General features: G+C 45.6%; 2 pseudogenes; one reads left to right on the top strand and one right to left on the bottom strand.

The window, feature by feature from the left end:
• Nucleotides 1-5,943: 5,943 nt before the first annotated feature.
• LOC134953914 (5S ribosomal RNA) lies at nucleotides 5,944-6,062 on the bottom strand (annotated as a pseudogene).
• A 6,685-nt stretch (nucleotides 6,063-12,747) lies between these two features.
• LOC134953902 (5S ribosomal RNA) lies at nucleotides 12,748-12,866 on the top strand (annotated as a pseudogene).
• Nucleotides 12,867-23,323: the final 10,457 nt, after the last annotated feature.

The following is a 23,323-nucleotide window of genomic DNA, read 5'->3' as shown; positions in this document are numbered from 1 at the left end:
TGCATCAACAGAACAACATAAAGAGGGTTGCAATAGCTATAAGTTATATATAGCAAGTGTCGTGGTTTCTTTTCATTTGTTCATACAGTGGTGCTACACGAAGTGACCAGATATCAATACGAGGCAGAAGCACGGGTACACTGGTACAGTGGAGACGATAACCACCTATCCCATATCTTGTAAAATTTATCCGGGGCTTTCATAGAAATATAAACAAACTTTTCATGGGACACAACCGAGTTCACTAACGGGATCCATTTATTAATATCAGGGCCCGCAGTCGCCATGCATGAGTGTGCTATCAGTACTTTGGCCAAAGCGCATAAATTAAGAATATATCTTCTAGAGTGAGCATCTAATATCTCCTCATCTATGACCCCAAGGATACACACAAGGGGGGTAAACACGTCAAAGGGGATTCCCGTAGAGGCTATTACCCGTATCACCGCCTGCCAAAAGTCCTGTACCACCGGACAGGCCCACAATAGATGCCAGAAGGTACCGTCAAGGGAGGCACACTTCGGGCACCATGGTCACTCCGTCCCCCTATGTTGACAAGACGTGTGGGAGTGATGTAGACTCGATGTAATATAAACAAGTGTATCTGTTGAAAACGAGCCGAGGTGGTAGCGGTACGTGCAGTCCCCAAGGCCTCCCCCCATACATCTAGGGAAATCGGTCCCAAATCTACCTCCCATTTAGATTTAAGGTGTGAGCGGAGTAGAGAGCAGAAACAGTCCCTGAGCCTAGCGTATCAGTCAGGAGCAGGTGAACCGGTGACTTCCGAAGGAGAGGTGGAGCAGCACTAAACTGAGACGCGCACGCGTGGCGAAGCTGAATATATCTATAATAATAGGATGCGGGTATATTAAACTCAGTCTGCATTTGTCCAAAATAAATAAGCGTGCCCGAGGCGTACAATTGATTAAGGGAACAAACTCCCCAGCATACCCACACCGATCCCATTTGTAGGGACGTGAAATGAGTGAGAGCACGAGTGTGCATCAATGGGGTGTCAGGATCCCATCCCTCCTCCCCCAACATAGAATGTATCTGTCTCCAAACCATGAGCGCTTGTTTAACCAACGGCATCCTAAGGAGTGCAACATTATCACTAAGTAGGAGCTGGAGGGGTGACAAATTGATTTTAGATGCTAGTAATACTTTAGAGATTAATAAATCCCCAGACGAGTCGGAGACCCAAGGAATTAGATGGAATAGCTGAGCCGCTAAGTAATAGAATCTAAGTTTAGGGAGAGCCAGACCACACGAGTCCCGAGGCCTAGTTAGAGTATCTAGTTTAATCCGAGCTCTACGGTTGGACCACACCAGTGAGGACAAGATACCATCTATCATACCAAATAATCTCTGGGGGAGATAGACAGGGAAATGTTGGAGGACATACAGCATTTTAGGTAATACAACCATTTTAATTAGGTTTATCCTACCCGTAACAGTAAGTGGCAGTTTACTCCACACCCTGACACGAGACCGTAGATAGTCCATTTGTGGACGTATATTCAGATCAATAAATTGTGAGGACCGGTTAGTAACCCATACCCCCAGGTATTTAAAAGAGTCCACCCAGCAAAGCGGCAGGTCCCCGGGAGGGCAGACAGGACAGAGGCCTCTAAGCGGAAGGACACAGGACTTGTCCCAGTTAATGGACAAACCAGAGAATCCCCCAAACGTGTCAATTACTTCCAAGATATGAGGCATAGTGGCAAAGTAATCAGATACAAACAACAGAATATCATCTGCATAAAGAGCAATTTTGTCTGTCCTGCCACCCAACCGGGAGCCCGCCACCCGCGAGGAGGATCTAACAATACAGGCCAAAGGCTCTATGGCCAGAGCAAATAGGATCGGGGACAACGGACAACCCTGTCTCGTCCCTCTCTGTAAAGAGAAAGTGGAGGATATGTGGCCGTTAACAGAAACAAGGAAATCGGACGATAAGATTCGACCCGTGTTGGGTCTTTATCCGGCTTAAGGAGGACTATAATTAGGGCCTCAGCCATAGAGTCAGGCAGCCTACCCTGCGCAAATAAATAATTACATATATCAAGTAGTTTAGGGCCATAAAAAGGTAAGTGCTTTTTATAAAGTTCCAGGGGCATTCCATCAAGACCCGGGGGCTTTCCTCCAGGAAAAGAATTAACAGCGGATTCCACCTCAGTCAGTGTTAAGGGGGAGTCCAAAAACGTTATATCGTCCTGGGACAGTGTGGGTAATGGAATATCAGCTAAGTACACCTCTATTTCCGTCCCAGTGTGAGTAAGCCTAGAACTATACAGCCGTCTATAGTAATCTACAAAGTCCCCCACAATGTCGGGCGTATGAAAATGGGTCACAGTATCATTAGTACAAATTGCAGGCACCATATTAGATGCCCTGTCCGCACCCGCCAATGTTGCCATAAAGCTACCTGGCCTGTCACCCGTTGCATAGTACGTGTGTTGACCATAAAGTAGACGGTACTTAGCCTTATCAGCCAAGCAATCACGCCATTCAGCCTGCGCAAGCAACCACCTCTCCCTCGTAGTGTCAAGACCATCGGCCATATACTGCAGCTCCAGCCTCCTACATCCTGCCTCAAGGTCACGCTCACCCTGGGCATAACCAAATTTGAAGACAGCCACTGTTTTGATCACGGTGCCGCGTACATATGCCTTAAAGGCATCCCATAAAACTGTGTCAGACACTGAGCCCTGATTTTCCAGCAAAAAGGCCTCCCACATCTCCACCAACTCCGCACCGGTGCCCATCTGAGTCAGCCAAAAGGAATTAAACCTCAAAAACCGTGCCCCCCTAACATCTCCCATGTCTAGACAGAGAATAACCGGGGAGTGATCTGATATGCCCCTAGTAGCATACTGAACATCAACCACCCGTGGCAGCAAGCTTTTAGAGGTGAAGGCCAAATCTAACCTAGAGAAGGATAAGTAGGTAGGAGAAAAGCATGTATACTGATGTATGCCAGGATGACGGACCCTCCACGCATCGACCAATCCCAGACTGTCCACCAGCAGCGCAAAGTCCCTCCTGCGCACCACAGGAGCATCAGGGGACCGTCTAGATCTATCTAAAGCATGGTCGATGACGTTATTAAAGTCACCAAGACAAACTATAGCAACATTTGGATACAACGTGATAAACTCTGCTGCCTTTCTGAGAACTTCCGGGGAATAAGGGGGAGTATATAAACAGCCAGGATAAGCAAAGACATAGAATAAACTTGACATTTTAGAAAAACATATCTGCCCCACTGGTCCAATTGGACCTGATCAAGGACAAACGGGACCGACCTTCGAACTAGAATGGACACACCCCGCGAATGCGACGTATGGGTGGAGTGGTAAGCCCAGCCCACCCATGGTTTCTTAAGAGCCAGGACCTTTGCCCCCACCAGATGGGTCTCCATGAGGCAAATAATATCTGCACCATATTGTTTAAAGTGCCGAAGCACTAGTGAACGTTTGACTTTATCATTCAGCCCCCGGACATTCCAGGATAGAAATTTAAGTTGATTAGAGGCCATAAGTCAAGACAAAACAAAATATATGATCGGTCCCGCGTATCCCCACCAGGCCATCAACACCAAGACTAGATGCTGTTGAAAAAATCAATGAACCCATAGCGTCTGCAACCTATACAAGAAAAGAAAAAAAGAAAACAAACAACAAAATACAATCCCTCCCATCCTGCCCCCCCTCCCTGTATACCCGCCCGAACTGAGGCATACCTTATCCCAATAAACTGTTCCCCTTTAACAAAGAAAAAACAAACTATACCAACATAAAAGGGCAATGAATAGAATGACCCAAAGACAAAAGGCGTAGGTCCCCCTCCCTCACCTAAGAAATGTGAGGAGACCCCACCCCGAGCCCTAAATATAAACATCAGTGATGTGAAAAAATTAACATTAGCAGAGGCAATGTAGTATTATCCGGGTAACATACTGCGACGCGGATATCAGCAAGAAATACCAGCCTAAACATAAGAATATATCAGACATTAAGGATCATCAGCAAGCGCCCGCCTGGCCGGGGCCCATCGATCCAGCCACAGGGCAGCGTCCCGAGGTGTAGCAAAGAATTTTGTTTCTCCGTCTGCCACCACCCTTAACCTAGAAGGAAAAAGCATTGCATACTGTAGATTAAGTTCCCTGAGGCGTCTTTTAATCGGAACAAATTGTGCACGGTCCTTTTGCACCTCCAGCGCAAAGTCAGGAAACACGGAAATTTTGGAGCCATTCCACAACAGGGGCCCCCTGGTGCGCGCCAGAGATAGAACAGCATCCCGATCTCGGTAGTGGAGAAATTTCGCTATAAGTGTGCGCGGTGGCGCACCCGGCGGCAGCGGCCTGAAAGGGATTCTGTGAGCCCGTTCAACCGTGAAGAAAGGCGTAAAGGAGTCAGCCCCAAAATAATTTTTCAGCCAAGATTCAACTAATTGCTCCGGGGCGTTGCCCTCCTCCTTTTCCAGGAGCCCCACAAAGCGGACATTATTCCTCCTCAGTCTACCTTCCATATCTAGCATCTTGCCTTTTATATCGGACAGCTGACCATCAATGGCAGTAACACGGGAGCTAAGCAGTGAGATCTTATCCTCAAGCGTGGATGTTCGTGTCTCGACTTCCCCGACTCGTTCTCTAACCTTTTGGATATCGTGATGGATTATGGTCAGGTCAGCCTGCACCTGGCCTATCTTGTCTGAGAGACGGGATTCGCTAGCCGCCAGGGCCTCCAACACTTTTTGCAGCACATCATCAGAGGTATCACCAGAGGAGGATGAGTGACTGGGGGACCCCGGTGGAGGGGTATCCCCACCCCCCCTCGGCACCGCCGCGCGCCCTCTAGGGGTATGCGAGTATTGTGCAAGCCGGGCCGCAGCAGATTTATGGTGATTCTTCACCATTTTGTAGATATCTTAGAGTAATTCAGGATCAGTAGCTCAAAGAATATCAAACAACAGCACAGAGGTTTTATAGCTCAGAGTAATAGTAGTGTGTGCACACACTGGAAGCAGAAGGATATATTCACAGCACCACAGATAACTATATATGGCAGTCCAGTGAAGTTCCACAGGAGCATACAGGAGGAACCAAGGTAGAAGGAGTACGACAGTGCCGTAACTAGGCATTTTAGCACTGTGTGCAAGAAACGACAGTGGCGCCCCCCCCCCCATGTAAGATAGGGGCAGTGCGCGCCGTAGGCGCGCGAAAAAATTATAGGGGCGTGGCTTCACTGGGAAGGGGCGTGGCCACAAAATAATAGCAATTCATACTACGGTGCACAGTAGTCTACATTATTCAAATTACGCTGCACAGTAGCGCCACTACACCAGGTAGAGCCCCTTTTATACATTTTTTTATACAAAGGGGAGAGGACAGAAGGCTCTTGTGTGGGCGCACTCTTATAGAAAAGAAGTAAATTTGATAAGGTAATTGAGATAAATGGTTAAAACATAACTTTTATTGACTAATATTACAAACGAGGTTGTTACCGGAGATCTATCCTTTAAGAATGCAATATACCGAGCATCTTAGTGAGATAAAAAATGTTCTGGTCTCTTAATGATTAAAAGTGTGTGGAAGGGCGGTAGACATTAGTTGGTCATACCCCCATTCCCACTTGACCAGTACAGACTTGCTGTATTGATGGAACCACAGGGTAGTCAAGACACAAAAATAATGATAATAACTATGCTCTCTTGGCTTAAGTAGAATTAGAGAAATGATCAGAAGTCATTCCTCTGAGTATAATACAAGAAAAATGGACATGCTCCTATCTGGATTTGAGACAGTAATAACGGTAGAGGTAAATATGGCACCTCACGTAGATGGTGCCCGTGACCAAAGGTCTGGAGATTGCAGAGTAAAGAAAAAAAGTGGTGATACTGCTGTTGGTGTTGCTACCACATAGGTGAGGAAAAAATCCCACTCTACAACACCAGGTATTCGCAGGTGGTCCCCCTTCCTGGTACTGACTTGGCCCAACGCTGTTTAGCTTCCAAGATCAGACGAGATCGGGCGTTGGCAGCGTGGTATGGTAGTAGAGAATTTTATGTGAACATCAATGAGAGTGCACCTATTTAAGAATATTGAAAATCAGAGCCGACAGGAAGAGGATTGAGGAAAGATGGAGTAAAAAGGTGGATCTGCTTTCCACGTTAGACCTGATCCAATATTCCCACTCATGTGGTGCAATGTACCAGGAATCGTAAATGAGAGTCCACGAAGGATAGTGATCTATAGACAGTTGAAGTTAATGAGAATCATGATCTATAGACAATTTGAAATTAATAAAAATACAGTCAGAAAAACACTATCACAGGTATATTACAGTATATCCCGACAGATAGTGCATGATAGGAGATGCTGATTGAAACAGATAAATGCGTAGTCACTCTGGTGATACGGTCTATTTCAAAACTGAGGGTAAGGTCTGGGATCTATAGGGTTAAGCACTGAGGTGACTGATTTATAGAAACTATACCAACATATATCTGTTAACCATGTGTGTCATACACTGTTTGCCACGTAGTCCCGGATAGAATATGGGATGCTAATATATACTAATTATCTGCATGCATAAATTGCTATGAGGAGGCAATAATAAAAATGGATGAATACCAGCACTTAAATAAGTATAACAAATATAATGGTCAAAAATTAATAACACCTAAACTAGGCGTTAGTTTCCAATAGGTTCACTCAATGCTAGGTGAGTGCTAATGAATAAAGGTCTCTAGATAATCACCCCTATGATACGTACTAGGTACGAGATAATTCAAGCGGTACTGCTAGGTTTTGTAAGTAGGAGTTGCTATCCGTGTCAGAGAGCCACAGGATAGTAATGCTTACAGTTTCACCAGAGATCAGGGTAAGCCGAGAGAGCAAGGCAGATAAATGAAGCTAAATGCCAGGATACGGTAGTGTCGACGGGACCCCTGTTCCTAAATGCGGAAGACGCGTTTCGCCCTAGGGCTTGTTCACTTCCGGGTTCCGTGCTGTACGGTGTAGGGAGAGGGCTTTTATGTCCGCCCCGGTTAAGGCTTAGCCAATCATGTGGTGTGGTGTGGTGGGTGTGATCTCCCCATATGTGTAGTTGCTAGGAGACCGCATGCATAAGGACGTCAGATAGGGAGGCGGGAGATACATAACTTATCGCGAGATCGCGGGCGCCATCTTGGATGTGGGAAGAAAATCTTGAAGGTTTGTGTGGGCAGTTACTAAGAGACTGAGAATAGCGGAGCGAAAAACGTCATTGCCGGAGGCTAGAAACATTGGGTGATGGTAAATCACCAATTAAGATATGTCGTATGATGAATGTGATCTCCCCGTATGTGTAGTTGCTGGGAGACCATATTTACTGGTGACGTCAGATCGAGAGACAGCAGATGCACCTCATATCGCGAGAGCACGGGCGCCATCTTAAAGGTGGGAGAAATGCCATAGAGAATAGGGTTTGTATAAGCGGTTGCTAAGATACTGATAATACAGAGCTGAGAAGTCATAACCGGAGGGCTGTGAACATTAGGTGGTAGTAAATCACCATTGTTAGATATAAAAATACTAAATAGTGGATAGGTGGCAAAAGCCCTTATTGCATTGCTGCGTTATAAAGGATGCTAATGTTGCCATTTGATATTAGGTGATACAAATAGATTAAATATTTAGGAAGAACTATACATGGGGGATGAGGGAATGTGATGAGATGGGGATATAATAATGAGAGAAAATAAAATATGATATGAAAAATCTATAAGATATATAAAGAAATAAATAACCTAAAATTATGACTGGAAGTGGATAACAGATAAAGATAATAATTTATTAGTACCATACTTGATTATAGGGAAATATTAAAATGAAATTAAATTAAAATGAGAATAAAATTAAAAAAAATTTTTGAAAAGTAAAATGATAAATAAATAAATGATAAATAATAAATGAATAAAAAATATATTGATGAATGAAAGGTGAAAAATGAAAAATGAAAAGCAAACAGGATAGGCCTGGGGGAAATTGTAATGGAGGGGCTGGACGTGCCTAAGGGGCCATGATAAAAGGGAGGTAAATGTAGGAGTGGAGGGGTCGGATTGTGACAGTGATAATACTGTATGTACATAGGAAAGCAGGTGTCGGGGTGCAGTAACAAGTCAACAAATGAAAGGGGTGAGTGGAAGCTGAGGATGGGATGTGAGTGCAAGGGGGTGCAATGACCATGGGAATAGATAAAATAATTAGTCTTGCATTTGTGAGGATAGAAAAGAAGATGAGGGGTGGGTGTGAGTGGTTATGATTGATGGGGGAAAATCAGGGATAAATGTCTGGTGGGTGTGGGCTATTGGTGAAGAATGGAAATGGGAACTAGGTGTAAAGAGGAATGTTGGATGGGAAAGGGGGATGATGAAGTCAGGTGTTAAAAAGTGATGTAAATATGGAAGATGAGAGGTGCATGGAAATTGTGTGCAGTGAAAGGTGTAGGTGTATCCATGACCTGTGGAAAAAATGATAAAAAGAGGAATATAAATTCAGAACATATAAATGGTAAGTGAAAAGCTAAATTACAAGAAAGCTCCATAATTAATGGTTTCATTCAAGCCAAAGGGTTTCAGGCTGTTCAGGCGGAAAATCCACTCACTCTCCTTTTTGTATAGTTCTTTTGTTATGTCTCCTCCTCGTATTCCGAGATGTACTCGATCCAAGCAGAAAGTCTTGAACCCTTTGATGGATCCTTTATGCACAGAGTTGAAATGTCTTGCTACTGAAGTGAGCTGTTTCATTCTGTTTAAATCTCTGGAGGCATTACGGATGTTCCCAAGGTGTTCCAAAATTCTTTCTTTCCATTTGCGAGTGGTCATGCCCACATACTTAAGATTACACTCGCACGTTATGCAATATATCACCGCCTGCGTATTACAATTGAAGAAATATTGTAACTTAACAGGCTGGTCAAATTTATCGATGACCGTGTTGGTTTGCAAAATTTGGGGGCATGCTTTGCAGTGGCCGCAGGGGAAAGAGCCTGTGATGATAGGTTTTTTGATATTTGAAGAGATCAAATGGCTGTGCACTAGCTGGTCTCTCATATTTTTTGATCTGCGCCAGCTCATTTGCAATGGGGAGTCGAAGAGGGGTGCCAAATCTGGGTCCAATTGTAAGATTGGAAGATGTCTAGTTATTGCTCCCTTCAACTTCCTCCATTCAGGGCAGAAGGTCCCAATGAAGCGAACGGTGTCTTCCTGCTCCGTGCTCTTATTTTTCTTTCCAAAGATCAAACTCTCTCTTTTGGTTTTTGCTATGGCAGTGTATGCCCGCTTGAGTGAGCGTCTGCTGTAGCCTCTATCCAGTAGACGGTTGGTTAATTCCAAGCTTTTGGCCTTGAAAGTTGAATCTTCCGAGCAATTGCGTCTTAGGCGTAGATATTCCCCTTTAGGGATGTTCTCCACAGTGGGCGGAAAATGAGAGCTTGTTTGGTGTAGGAGGCTGTTAGTAGCCGTCTCCTAGGAGACGGCTACTAACAGCCTCCTACACCAAACAAGCTCTCATTTTGGAATTAACCAACCGTCTACTGGATAGAGGCTACAGCAGGAAGTTGAAGGGAGCAATAACTAGACATCTTCCAATCTTACAATTGGACCCAGATTTGGCACCCCTCTTCGACTCCCCATTGCAAATGAGCTGGCGCAGATCAAAAAATATGAGAGACCAGCTAGTGCACAGCCATTTGATCTCTTCAAATATCAAAAAACCTATCATCACAGGCTCTTTCCCCTGCGGCCACTGCAAAGCATGCCCCCAAATTTTGCAAACCAACACGGTCATCGATAAATTTGACCAGCCTGTTAAGTTACAATATTTCTTCAATTGTAATACGCAGGCGGTGATATATTGCATAACGTGCGAGTGTAATCTTAAGTATGTGGGCATGACCACTCGCAAATGGAAAGAAAGAATTTTGGAACACCTTGGGAACATCCGTAATGCCTCCAGAGATTTAAACAGAATGAAACAGCTCACTTCAGTAGCAAGACATTTCAACTCTGTGCATAAAGGATCCATCAAAGGGTTCAAGACTTTCTGCTTGGATCGAGTACATCTCGGAATACGAGGAGGAGACATAACAAAAGAACTATACAAAAAGGAGAGTGAGTGGATTTTCCGCCTGAACAGCCTGAAACCCTTTGGCTTGAATGAAACCATTAATTATGGAGCTTTCTTGTAATTTAGCTTTTCACTTACCATTTATATGTTCTGAATTTATATTCCTCTTTTTATCATTTTTTCCACAGGTCATGGATACACCTACACCTTTCACTGCACACAATTTCCATGCACCTCTCATCTTCCATATTTACATCACTTTTTAACACCTGACTTCATCATCCCCCTTTCCCATCCAACATTCCTCTTTACACCTAGTTCCCATTTCCATTCTTCACCAATAGCCCACACCCACCAGACATTTATCCCTGATTTTCCCCCATCAATCATAACCACTCACACCCACCCCTCATCTTCTTTTCTATCCTCACAAATGCAAGACTAATTATTTTATCTATTCCCATGGTCATTGCACCCCCTTGCACTCACATCCCATCCTCAGCTTCCACTCACCCCTTTCATTTGTTGACTTGTTACTGCACCCCGACACCTGCTTTCCTATGTACATACAGTATTATCACTGTCACAATCCGACCCCTCCACTCCTACATTTACCTCCCTTTTATCATGGCCCCTTAGGCACGTCCAGCCCCTCCATTACAATTTCCCCCAGGCCTATCCTGTTTGCTTTTCATTTTTCATTTTTCACCTTTCATTCATCAATATATTTTTTATTCATTTATTATTTATCATTTATTTATTTATCATTTTACTTTTCAAAAAAAATTTTTAATTTTATTCTCATTTTAATTTAATTTCATTTTAATATTTCCCTATAATCAAGTATGGTACTAATAAATTATTATCTTTATCTGTTATCCACTTCCAGTCATAATTTTAGGTTATTTATTTCTTTATATATCTTATAGATTTTTCATATCATATTTTATTTTCTCTCATTATTATATCCCCATCTCATCACATTCCCTCATCCCCCATGTATAGTTCTTCCTAAATATTTAATCTATTTGTATCACCTAATATCAAATGGCAACATTAGCATCCTTTATAACGCAGCAATGCAATAAGGGCTTTTGCCACCTATCCACTATTTAGTATTTTTATATCTAACAATGGTGATTTACTACCACCTAATGTTCACAGCCCTCCGGTTATGACTTCTCAGCTCTGTATTATCAGTATCTTAGCAACCGCTTATACAAACCCTATTCTCTATGGCATTTCTCCCACCTTTAAGATGGCGCCCGTGCTCTCGCGATATGAGGTGCATCTGCTGTCTCTCGATCTGACGTCACCAGTAAATATGGTCTCCCAGCAACTACACATACGGGGAGATCACATTCATCATACGACATATCTTAATTGGTGATTTACCATCACCCAATGTTTCTAGCCTCCGGCAATGACGTTTTTCGCTCCGCTATTCTCAGTCTCTTAGTAACTGCCCACACAAACCTTCAAGATTTTCTTCCCACATCCAAGATGGCGCCCGCGATCTCGCGATAAGTTATGTATCTCCCGCCTCCCTATCTGACGTCCTTATGCATGCGGTCTCCTAGCAACTACACATATGGGGAGATCACACCCACCACACCACACCACATGATTGGCTAAGCCTTAACCGGGGCGGACATAAAAGCCCTCTCCCTACACCGTACAGCACGGAACCCGGAAGTGAACAAGCCCTAGGGCGAAACGCGTCTTCCGCATTTAGGAACAGGGGTCCCGTCGACACTACCGTATCCTGGCATTTAGCTTCATTTATCTGCCTTGCTCTCTCGGCTTACCCTGATCTCTGGTGAAACTGTAAGCATTACTATCCTGTGGCTCTCTGACACGGATAGCAACTCCTACTTACAAAACCTAGCAGTACCGCTTGAATTATCTCGTACCTAGTACGTATCATAGGGGTGATTATCTAGAGACCTTTATTCATTAGCACTCACCTAGCATTGAGTGAACCTATTGGAAACTAACGCCTAGTTTAGGTGTTATTAATTTTTGACCATTATATTTGTTATACTTATTTAAGTGCTGGTATTCATCCATTTTTATTATTGCCTCCTCATAGCAATTTATGCATGCAGATAATTAGTATATATTAGCATCCCATATTCTATCCGGGACTACGTGGCAAACAGTGTATGACACACATGGTTAACAGATATATGTTGGTATAGTTTCTATAAATCAGTCACCTCAGTGCTTAACCCTATAGATCCCAGACCTTACCCTCAGTTTTGAAATAGACCGTATCACCAGAGTGACTACGCATTTATCTGTTTCAATCAGCATCTCCTATCATGCACTATCTGTCGGGATATACTGTAATATACCTGTGATAGTGTTTTTCTGACTGTATTTTTATTAATTTCAAATTGTCTATAGATCATGATTCTCATTAACTTCAACTGTCTATAGATCACTATCCTTCGTGGACTCTCATTTACGATTCCTGGTACATTGCACCACATGAGTGGGAATATTGGATCAGGTCTAACGTGGAAAGCAGATCCACCTTTTTACTCCATCTTTCCTCAATCCTCTTCCTGTCGGCTCTGATTTTCAATATTCTTAAATAGGTGCACTCTCATTGATGTTCACATAAAATTCTCTACTACCATACCACGCTGCCAACGCCCGATCTCGTCTGATCTTGGAAGCTAAACAGCGTTGGGCCAAGTCAGTACCAGGAAGGGGGACCACCTGCGAATACCTGGTGTTGTAGAGTGGGATTTTTTCCTCACCTATGTGGTAGCAACACCAACAGCAGTATCACCACTTTTTTTCTTTACTCTGCAATCTCCAGACCTTTGGTCACGGGCACCATCTACGTGAGGTGCCATATTTACCTCTACCGTTATTACTGTCTCAAATCCAGATAGGAGCATGTCCATTTTTCTTGTATTATACTCAGAGGAATGACTTCTGATCATTTCTCTAATTCTACTTAAGCCAAGAGAGCATAGTTATTATCATTATTTTTGTGTCTTGACTACCCTGTGGTTCCATCAATACAGCAAGTCTGTACTGGTCAAGTGGGAATGGGGGTATGACCAACTAATGTCTACCGCCCTTCCACACACTTTTAATCATTAAGAGACCAGAACATTTTTTATCTCACTAAGATGCTCGGTATATTGCATTCTTAAAGGATAGATCTCCGGTAACAACCTCGTTTGTAATATTAGTCAATAAAAGTTATGTTTTAACCATTTATCTCAATTACCTTATCAAATTTACTTCTTTTCTATAAGAGTGCGCCCACACAAGAGCCTTCTGTCCTCTCCCCTTTGTATAAAAGTTTGCATACTTTCTGGCTCTGGGCGCACCACCAACTAGGACGATAATAACACCGATACGTATATAGTATACCATATGGAAAAGGCTAATTTTTGCCCTTTTTCTCCCCTACCAGTTTAGGGTAACTCACTGTCCTGTTTTGGTTTTTCTTCTTTAATTTTCAGTATCTATTCTTATTTAGCTTTACCGGTGCCGGATCGCCCTAGGTTTTTGTATACCCCTTTTATACATTACAGCAGACAGCATCCCCCTTTTTACACATTACAGCAGACAGCGTCCCCCTTTTTACACATTACGGCAGCCAGTCCCCCTTTTTACACATTGCGGCAGCCAGGACCCCTTTTTACACATTGCGGCAGCCAGGCCCCCTCTTTACACATTGCGGCAGCCAGGCCCCCTTTTTACACATTGCGGCAGCCAGGACCCCATTTTACACATTGCGGCAGCCAGGACCCCCCCCTTTTTACACATTGCGGCAGCCAGACCCCCTTTTTATACATTGCGGCAGCCAGTCCCCCTTTTTATACATTGCGGCAGCCAGGACCCCTTTTTACACATTACGGCAGCCAGTCCCCCTTTTTACACATTACGGCAGCCAGTCCCCCTTTTTACACATTGCGGCAGCCAGTCCCCTTTTTCACACATTGCGGCAGCCAGGCCCCCTCTTTACACATTGCGGCAGCCAGGCCCCCTTTTTACACATTGCGGCAGCCAGGACCCCATTTTACACATTGCGGCAGCCAGGACCCCCCCCTTTTTACACATTGCGGCAGCCAGACCCCCTTTTTATACATTGCGGCAGCCAGGCCCCTTTTTTACACATTGCGGCAGCCAGGACCCCATTTTACACATTGCGGCAGCCAGGACCCCCCCCCCCTTTTTACACATTGCGGCAGCCAGACCCACTTTTTATACATTGCGGCAGCCAGGACCCCTTTTTACACATTGCGGCAGCCAGTCCCCCTTTTTACACATTGCGGCAGCCAGTCCCCCTTTTTACACATTGCGGCAGACGGTGTCCCCCTGAGAGAGAGAGAGAGAAAGAAAGAAAGAGAGAGAGAGAGGGATATACTTACCTTCTCCCCGCTGACAGGCTCCTCGTGCTGGCATCTCCCTCTCGGTGCAGGCAGTGAGATGAGAAGGAGGAGGAGGGAGGGGGAGCCGCAGCAGCGCTATTTGCAGGGCCGGCGCTACCACTAGGCAGTTTTAGGCAGCTGGCTAGGGCGGCAGCCGCTGGAGGGCGCCTCTTATTCAGCCCAACATTAAAATGATGAAAGACATTTCTTTAACATCTTTCATCTACTGTACCAGATGCTGGTGACAGAAGCGGCAGCCACTTTTCCCCCAGCAACCCATTTTTACCTTAATATTTTCAAGGGGGAGGGGATTAAGGTCAAGCGTGCATGCAATCAGAGGCAGCAGGTACCTGCTCCTCACCAGCGGCACTTTAACCCCCGCCAGCTGCGCTATGTAGCCGGTGACCGCAACGGGGCGGGGAGCAGCGCCTCCCCGCCAGCAGCAGCAGCGCCAACCCGGCCGGCGGGACCAAGGGCTGATAGATGTTGGAAGCTGCAGGGAGCAGTAACTCCCCCCGCCAACCCGGCCAGCGGTAAGATGTACTTTGTGGTGATGCTGCATCCGGAGTAGTGGCTTCCTGGAGGAGTCTCTCCCCGAGAAAGTGGTAGAGGTCACAGTGTGCCCTGGCTACATATATGTGTGGACTATGGAGGCAGTCAGTGTATTTATGTATGAGAGAGGCAGGGTGGCAGTGGTGCTGTGTTGTGCTGCAACAGTCCAGTGGTGGTGTCTTGTACTGCATCAGTCCAGTCACAGTGGTGGTGTCCTCTGCTGCCATATTTCCAGTGCTGCTGTATAAGTCCAGTCCAGTGGTGCTGTGTTGTGCTGCATCAGTCTAGTGGTGGCGTATTGTGCTTCATTAATCCAGTCACAGTGGTGGTGTCCTCTGCTGCCATATGTCCAGTGCTGCTGGATAAGTCCAGTCCATTGCAGCGGTGCTGTGTTGTCCTGTATAAGTCCAGTGGTGGTGTCCCTATGCTGATGTATAAGTCCAGAAGTACTGCCGTATATCTCCAGTGATACTGCCGTATATGTCCAGTGATACTGCCGTATATGTCCAGTGGTACTGGTGTATAAGTCCAGTGATTCTGCCGTAAAAATCCAGTGGTACTGCCGTATAAATCCAGTCCAGAGATACTGCCGTAAAAATCCAGTGGTATTGGAGTATAAATCCAGTCCAGTGATACTGCCGTATAAATCCAGTGACACTGCCGTATATGTCCAGTGGTACTGCCATATAAATCCAGTCCAGTGATACTGCCGTATATGTCCAGTGGTACTGCCATATAATTCCAGTGATACTGTTGTATATGTCCAGTGGTACTGCCGTATAATTCCAGTGATACTGCCATATAATTCCAGTGGTACTGCCATATACTTCCAGTGGTACTGGCGTATAAGTCCAGTGGTACTGCCGTATAAATCCAGTCCAGTGGTACTGCCATATAAATCCAGTGGTACTGCCGTATAAGTCCAGTGATACTGCCGTATAAATCCAGTCCAGTGATACTGCCATATAAGTCCAGTAGTACTGCCATATAATTCCAGTGATACTGTCGTTTAATTCCAATGATACTGTTGTATAATTCCAGTGGTACTGCCGTATAAGTCCAGTGGTACTGCCATATATTTCCAGTGGTACTGGCGTATAAATCCAGTGGTACTGCTGTATAATTCCAGTGATACTGCCGTATATGTCCAGTGGTACTGCCATATAATTCCAGTGATAAATGGCGTATATGTCCAGTGGTACTGCCAAATAATTCCAGTGATACTGCCGTATATGTCCAGTGGTACTGCCATATAATTCCAGTGATACTGCCGAATAATTCCAGTGATACTGCCGTATATATCCAGTGGAACTGCCGCATAATTCCAGTGATACTGCCTTATAATTTCAGTGATACTGCTATATATGTCCAGTGGTACTGCCATATAATTCCAGTGATACTGCCGTATATGTCCAGTGGTACTGCCATATAATTCCAGTGGTACTGCCGTATAATTCCAGTGGTACTGCTGTATAATTCCAGTGGTACTGCTGCATAATTCCACTGGTACTGTCGTAGAATTCCAGTTATACTGCCGTATAATTCCAGTGGTACTGCCATATAATTCCAGTGATATGACCGTATAATTCATGTGATACTGCCGTATAATTCTAGTGGTACTGCCGTATAAGTCCAGTGGTACTGCCGTATAATTCCAGTGGTACTGGTGTATAAATCCAGTGGTACTGCCGTATAACTCCAGTGACACTGCTGTATATGTCCAGTGGTACTGACATATAATTCCAGTGATAGTGCCATATATGTTCAGTGGTACTGCCGTAACTCCAGAAAAATAATGGAGAACAACAATTGGAGGATAAAATAGGGAAAGATCAAGAACCACTTCCTCCTAGTGCTGAAGCTGCTGCCACTAGTCATGACATAGACAATGAAATGCCATCAACGTCGTCTGCCAAGACCGATGCCCAATGTGATAGTAGAGGGCATGTAAGATCCAAAAAGCCAAAGTTCAGTAAAAAGACCCAAAAAAATAAAATTAAATTGTCTGAGGAGAAACTTAAACTTGCCAATATGCCAATCATGACACGGAGTGGCAAGGAACGGCTAAGGCCCTGGCCTATGTTCATGACTAGTGGTTCAGCTTCACATGACGATGGAAGCCCTCATGCTCCCACTAGAAAAATTATAAGAATTAAGCTGGCAAAAGCACAGCAAAGAACTGTGCATTCTAAGATGGTATCACAAATCCCCAAGGAGAGTCCAAGTGTGTCGGCGGTTGCGATGCCTGACCTTTCAAACACTGGACGGGAAGAGGTGACTCCTTCCACCATTTGCCCTCTGCAAGTGCTGAAAGTAGCACCCACAATCCAGTTTCTGCTATTCAAATTGAAGATGTCACCGTTGAAGTACACCAGGATGAGAATATGGGTGTTGCTGGCGCTGAGGAGGAAGTTGATGATGAGGATTATGATGGTGATGTTGTTTGTTTAAATCAGGCACCGGGGAAGACAATTGTTGTCCGTGGGATGAATAAGCCCATTGTGATGCCTGGGCAAAATACCAAAAAAGCCACTTCTTTGGTGTGGAATTATTTCTCCACAAATCCGGACAACAGGTGTCAAGCCATGTGTTGCCTCTGTCAATCCATAATAAGTAAGGGTAAGGACGTTAACCACCTAGGAACATCCTCCCTTATACGTCACCTGCTGCGCATTCATCAGAAATCATTGTCAAGTTGTGAAACTTTGGGTAAGAGCGTAAGCAGTCCACTGACACCTAAATCCCTTCTTCCTCTTGTACCCAAGCTCCTGCAAGCCACACCACCAACTCCCTCAATGTCAACTTCCTCCTCAGTCAGGAACATAAGTAGTCCTGCAGGCTATGTCACTGGCAAGACTGAGGAGTCCTCTCCTAACCGGGATTCCTCCAGAGGACCCTTGAGTGGTATGCCTACTGCTGCTGTTGCTGCCGCTGCTGTTGTTGCTGCTGGGAGTCAATCATCATCCCACAGGGGAAGTCGTAAGACCACTTGTACTACTTCAACTAAGCAATTGACTGTCCAATAGTCCTTTGCGAGGAAGATGAAATATGACAGCAGTCATCCTGTTGCAAAGCGGATAACTGAGGCCTTGACAGCTATGTTGGTGTTAGACGTGCGGTATCTGCCATTCGTTCAGTGGAACTTAAAGAATTGATGGAGATAGTGTGTCCCTGGTACCAAATCCCATCTAGATTCCACTTCACTAGGCAGGCGATACCGAGAATGTACAGAGACATCAGAAAAAGTGTCCTCAGTGTCCTAAAAAATGCAGATGTACCCACTGTCCACTTAACCACGGACATGTGGACAAGTGGAACAGGGCAGACTAAGGACTATATGACTGTGACAGCCCACTGGGTAGATGTATTGCCTCCCGCAGCAACAACAGCAGTGGCACCAGTAGCAGCATCTCGCAAATGCCAACTAATTTCTAGGCAGGCTACGCTATGTATCACCACTTTCCGTAAGAGGCACACCACTGACAACCTCTTACGGAAACTGAGGGACATCATCGCACAATGGCTTTCCCCACTTAGACTCTCCTGGGGATTTTTGATATCGGACAACACCACCAATATTGTGTGTGCATTACATCTGGGCAAATTCCAGCACGTCCCATGCAATTAATGCCATTAGTTCCAGCACATGCAATTAATTTGGTGGTGCAGAATTTTTTTTTAAATTACAGGGGCGTGCAGGAGATGCTGTCGGTGGCCCGAAAAATTGCAGGCCACTTTCGAAACATTCAGCCACTATATGCCAAAGACTGGAGCGCCAGCAAACACTCCTGAACCTGCCCTGCCATCACCTGAAGCAAGAGGTGGTAACGAAGTGGAATTCAACACTCTATATGCTTCAGAGGATGGAGGAGCAGCAGAAGGCCATTCAAGCCTATACATCCACCAATGATATAGACAAAGGAGGGGGAATGCACCTGACTCAAGCGCAGTGGAGAATGATTTCCAGCTTGTGCAAGGTTCTCCAACCCTTCGAACTTGCCACACGTGAAGTCAGTTCAGACACTGTCAGCTTGAGTCAGGTCATTCCCCTCATCAGGCTTTTGCAGAAGCAGCTGGAGAAATTGAAGGAGGAGCTAAGACGGAGCGATTCCGAAAAGTATGTGGGACTTGTTGATGGAGCCCTTTATTCACTTTGCCAGGATTCAAGGGTGGTCAATCTGTTGAAATCAGAGCACTAAATTTTGGCCACCGTGCTCGATCCTAGGTTTAAAGCCTACATTGTATCTCTCTTTCTAGCAGACACAAGTCTGCAGAGGTTCAAAGACCTGCTGGTGAGAAAATTGTCAACTCAAGCGGAACGTGACCCATCAACAGCTCCTCATTCATTTTCTCCCGCAACTGGGGCTGCGAGGAAAAGGATAAGATTTCCTAGCCCACCCACTGGCGGTGATGCAGGGCAGTCAGGAGCAAGTGCTGACATCTGGTCCGGACTGAAGGACCTGCCAACGATTACTGATATGCCTACTGTCACTGCATATCGGCCCTCATTCCGAGTCGTTCGCTCGGTAATTTTCTTCGCATCGCAGCGTTTTTCTGCTTAGTACGCATGCGCAATGTTCGCACTGCGACTGCGCCAAGTAATTTTGCTATGAAGATAGTATTTTTACTCACGGCTTTTTCTTCGCTCCGGCGATCGTAGTGTGATTGACAGGAAATGGGTGTTACTGGGCGGAAACACAGCGTTTTATGGGCGTGTGGATAAAAACGCTACCGTTTCCGGAAAAAATGCGGGAGTGGCTGGAGAAATGGAGGAGTGTCTGGGCGAACGCTGGGTGTGTTTGTGACGTCAAACCAGGAACGACAAGCACTGAACTGATCGCAGATGCCGAGTAAGTCTGAAGCTACTCTGAAAATGCTAAGTAGTTTGTAATCGCAATATTGCGAATACATCGTTCGCAATTTTAAGAAGCTAAGATTCACTCCCAGTAGGCGGCGGCTTAGCGTGTGTAACTCTGCTAAAATCGCCTTGCGAGCGAACAACTCGGAATGAGGGCCATCATTCTGTCACCATTGAAAGAATGGTGGAGGATTATATGAGTGACAGCATCCAAGTCGGCATGTCAGACAGTCCGTATGTATACTGGCAGGAAAAAGAGGCAATTTGGAGGCCCTTGCACAAACTGGCTTTATTTTACCTAAGTTGCCCCCCCCTCCAGTGTGTACTCCGAAAGAGTGTTTAGTGCAGCCGGTAACCATGTCATCGATCGGCATCGAAGGTTACTTCCGCAAAATGTGGAGAAGATGATGTTCATCAAAATGAATTATAAATTCCTCCAGGACCAGTTATCCTGTCTGACACTGCAGTGCCACTCCTAGATGGGCCAGGTGTTTGCTCCGCACACTTTTGTTGCTTAGCTTAGTCATACAGCCACCTCGGTGCAACCTTTTGGCCTAAAAACAATATTGTGAGGTGTGAGGTGTTCAGAATAGACTGGAAATGAGTGGAAATGAATGTTATTGAGGTTAGTAACACCGTAGGATCAAAATTACCCCCAAATTCTGTGATTTTAGCTGTTTTTATGTTTTTTCCCAAAAATCATCCAGATCCAAAACCAAAACACGAAAGGGTGGTTTTGGCAAAACCAATCCAGATCCAAAACACAAGCATAGAACCAGAACCAAAACACTAAAAGTGCCCGCCGAACATCTCTACATTTTACCTGTCACGGCAGCTGTGTGTGACGTCACGCAGCCGACACGACCACTCCCCCGATACTCCCCAATTTGCCCCCCACCGCCCACCATTCGGGTCGCCCTGCCCCCGCAACGCTCCATCTCCTCCCTGGAAACGGAGCGCTGCTGCCCCCCCTCCCGCCCCGTGACTGCCTCTGCCTAAATGACAGGCAGAGGCGAACACATTTTCTGCGGCCCCCCACATTAAGTGTGTGTGCTTGCGCAGTATGGGCGCTGCGCTTGCGCCCACGGGCCCACCGCAAAAACTCCGGTTGGATCGCGATTTGCGATCCAACCTGAATTAGCCCATATAGCCTTCCAGGGCTAAAAACACTCTCTGTATGCAGCATATGGTGTCCTTATTGCAGGTGTAATAATGTAATGCAGCAGTCACTGTGAGACCAGCTCACTGCGATCTCACACCAGAGACTCGTGATCCTGTTAGTATATGTATAATAATATATCTCAGGCAGCATTACCCAGAACACATGCATAAGGTGGTAACTTGGTTACAGTACACTCCTATGGGCCTGATGCTGGGCCACTTTGTGCATTCCTCCTAACTGTCCCGGATACAGCGGGACAGACCCGCTATTCAGGCACTGTCCCGCTGCCCCTCCTGTGGATAGTAGTGTTCCACGGGCGTGCGCGGGGGGGACCAGTTAAGGAGGATTTGATCACCTGCTGCTATGCTCTGCAAAACAGCGAGAGATCTCTGAATAGATGTTGTGCGCACTCGCACGGCATCTATTCAGTGCTGGGCAGTGAGCAGGGGGGTGCCCAGCTGCTTGGAGAGCGCTGGGCACGCTCCCTAAATGCCGGACAACAGGTTAGTGTAACAAGGCCATGCCCACTTGGACGAGGTCATGACCACTTATCCCGATGTCACACCCCCTTTCCGGGTCCCAAACGAAGTTGGGAGGTATGGTTTGTGAGCCATTAGTTGCGCATCTTCACTAGACTCATGCAGAAACACCTTACATCTGTAGTGGCATAACGAGGGATGTAATGGGATGCGCTCAATTTACCTGACGGTCAAAATCCTGACAACCATTGACAGACATTCAAAACCCCGACATGGTCAAAATCCCGACAAGGTCAAAATCCAGACATGCTCAAAATCCCAACATTTAAAATACCGACATTTAAAATGTTGACAGGTCAAAAAGTCGACATGAGTTTTTCATGTTTTTTTTTATTGAAACCGACTTGTTCATACTTTACCATCCCAGTGGACCTGGAGGGGGAATATAATATAATATAACCGTGCCCGAAGCATGGTGAGCGCAGCGAGCCATGCGAGGGGCCACGGTACACTTATACGTTGTCCAAGTCAACCTATGTCGACATACACACCAAAAAACAATGAAAAACTTGTGTCAACTTTTTGACCTGTCAACATTTTAAATGTCGGTATTTTGACCTTGTCTGTATTTTTAATGTCTGTATTTTGACCTTGTCGGAATTTTGAGCGTCGGTCAATTGTTGGGATTTTGATTGTAGGTATTTCATACTGATCCCGATGTAATGGGCGGTCTGATAAAGACCAAGCGCAGTAAGGGCGGATATGTGTAAGTGCGGCTTATGCAGTCCTCATGCAGCATGCATCTGTGAATACAGGAGAAGCATCTTTCATCCACCCTAGGGATCAGAACAGTCTATCTGGCCAACTTTGGCACAGAGCAACATGTCCACATTGAAAGACTCAATGTGCCTTGTTATGGGCATCAGTCGTACCTCCCAACTGTCCCGAGTTTGGCAGTACAGTCCCGTTTTTCATGGGCGGTCCCCCTATCCCTCCTGCGGGCTGCAGTGTCCTACAGTGGTGGTGGGGCAGTTGGGAGACTCTTGCTCACTTGCTGCTCTTCTTAGCAGAGCAGAGGTAAATAGAGCACAGCACACAGCGTCTATTCACCAGCAAAGAGGGACAGGGGGCACGGCCAGCAGCTCCCAAAGCGCTGTTCATGCCTCCATAGTGACGGAAATGGGGGCCTGGCTCGCGATTGCGTCACTTCCAGTGAGGCCACACCCTATAGGCTTGAGGCCACACCCCCTAATTTCAGGCAGGATTTTGCATTGTGCAGATGTCCCTCCTAAGACAAGCAAAAAGTTGGGAGGTATGAATCAGGAACCTAACGCCCTAATTTATACTGTGCTTTCCACCATATACTGTATACTAGTAGGAAGAGACAGTATACTGAGGTCCTGAACAGAGCTGTTGTATACAGATATATATGGCGATATACTGCTGGGTTCCGCCACTGTGTACAGTGCTGCAGAACCCTAGGGGCACCTAACAACATACAGGGGGGTATCCTATTTGCCCTGATCATTTTCATACAAAAAAGGGTCTGATATCCTGATTTTAGACCGGTGTTGAGTATCGGGCTATCCTATTACAGCCTGCTTTCTACATCCGTAAATGTGTTGGATTGCCTGATAACACATGGGATCTAGGATAAGTTCCCGGACCCATGTGTTATTGCGGGTCTGAGGGACTGTTTATCTGGGACTATGCTTTGTGTGCATGAGGCTTAATGCAGATTAGGTGCATAGACACAGG

Source organism: Pseudophryne corroboree, chromosome 8, assembly GCF_028390025.1.
Source record: "Pseudophryne corroboree isolate aPseCor3 chromosome 8, aPseCor3.hap2, whole genome shotgun sequence".
In the NCBI taxonomy this organism is placed as follows: Eukaryota; Metazoa; Chordata; class Amphibia; order Anura; family Myobatrachidae; genus Pseudophryne; species Pseudophryne corroboree.
The sequence above is the reverse complement of the archived record's forward strand: the minus strand, read 5'-3'. Positions and strand labels throughout refer to the sequence as shown.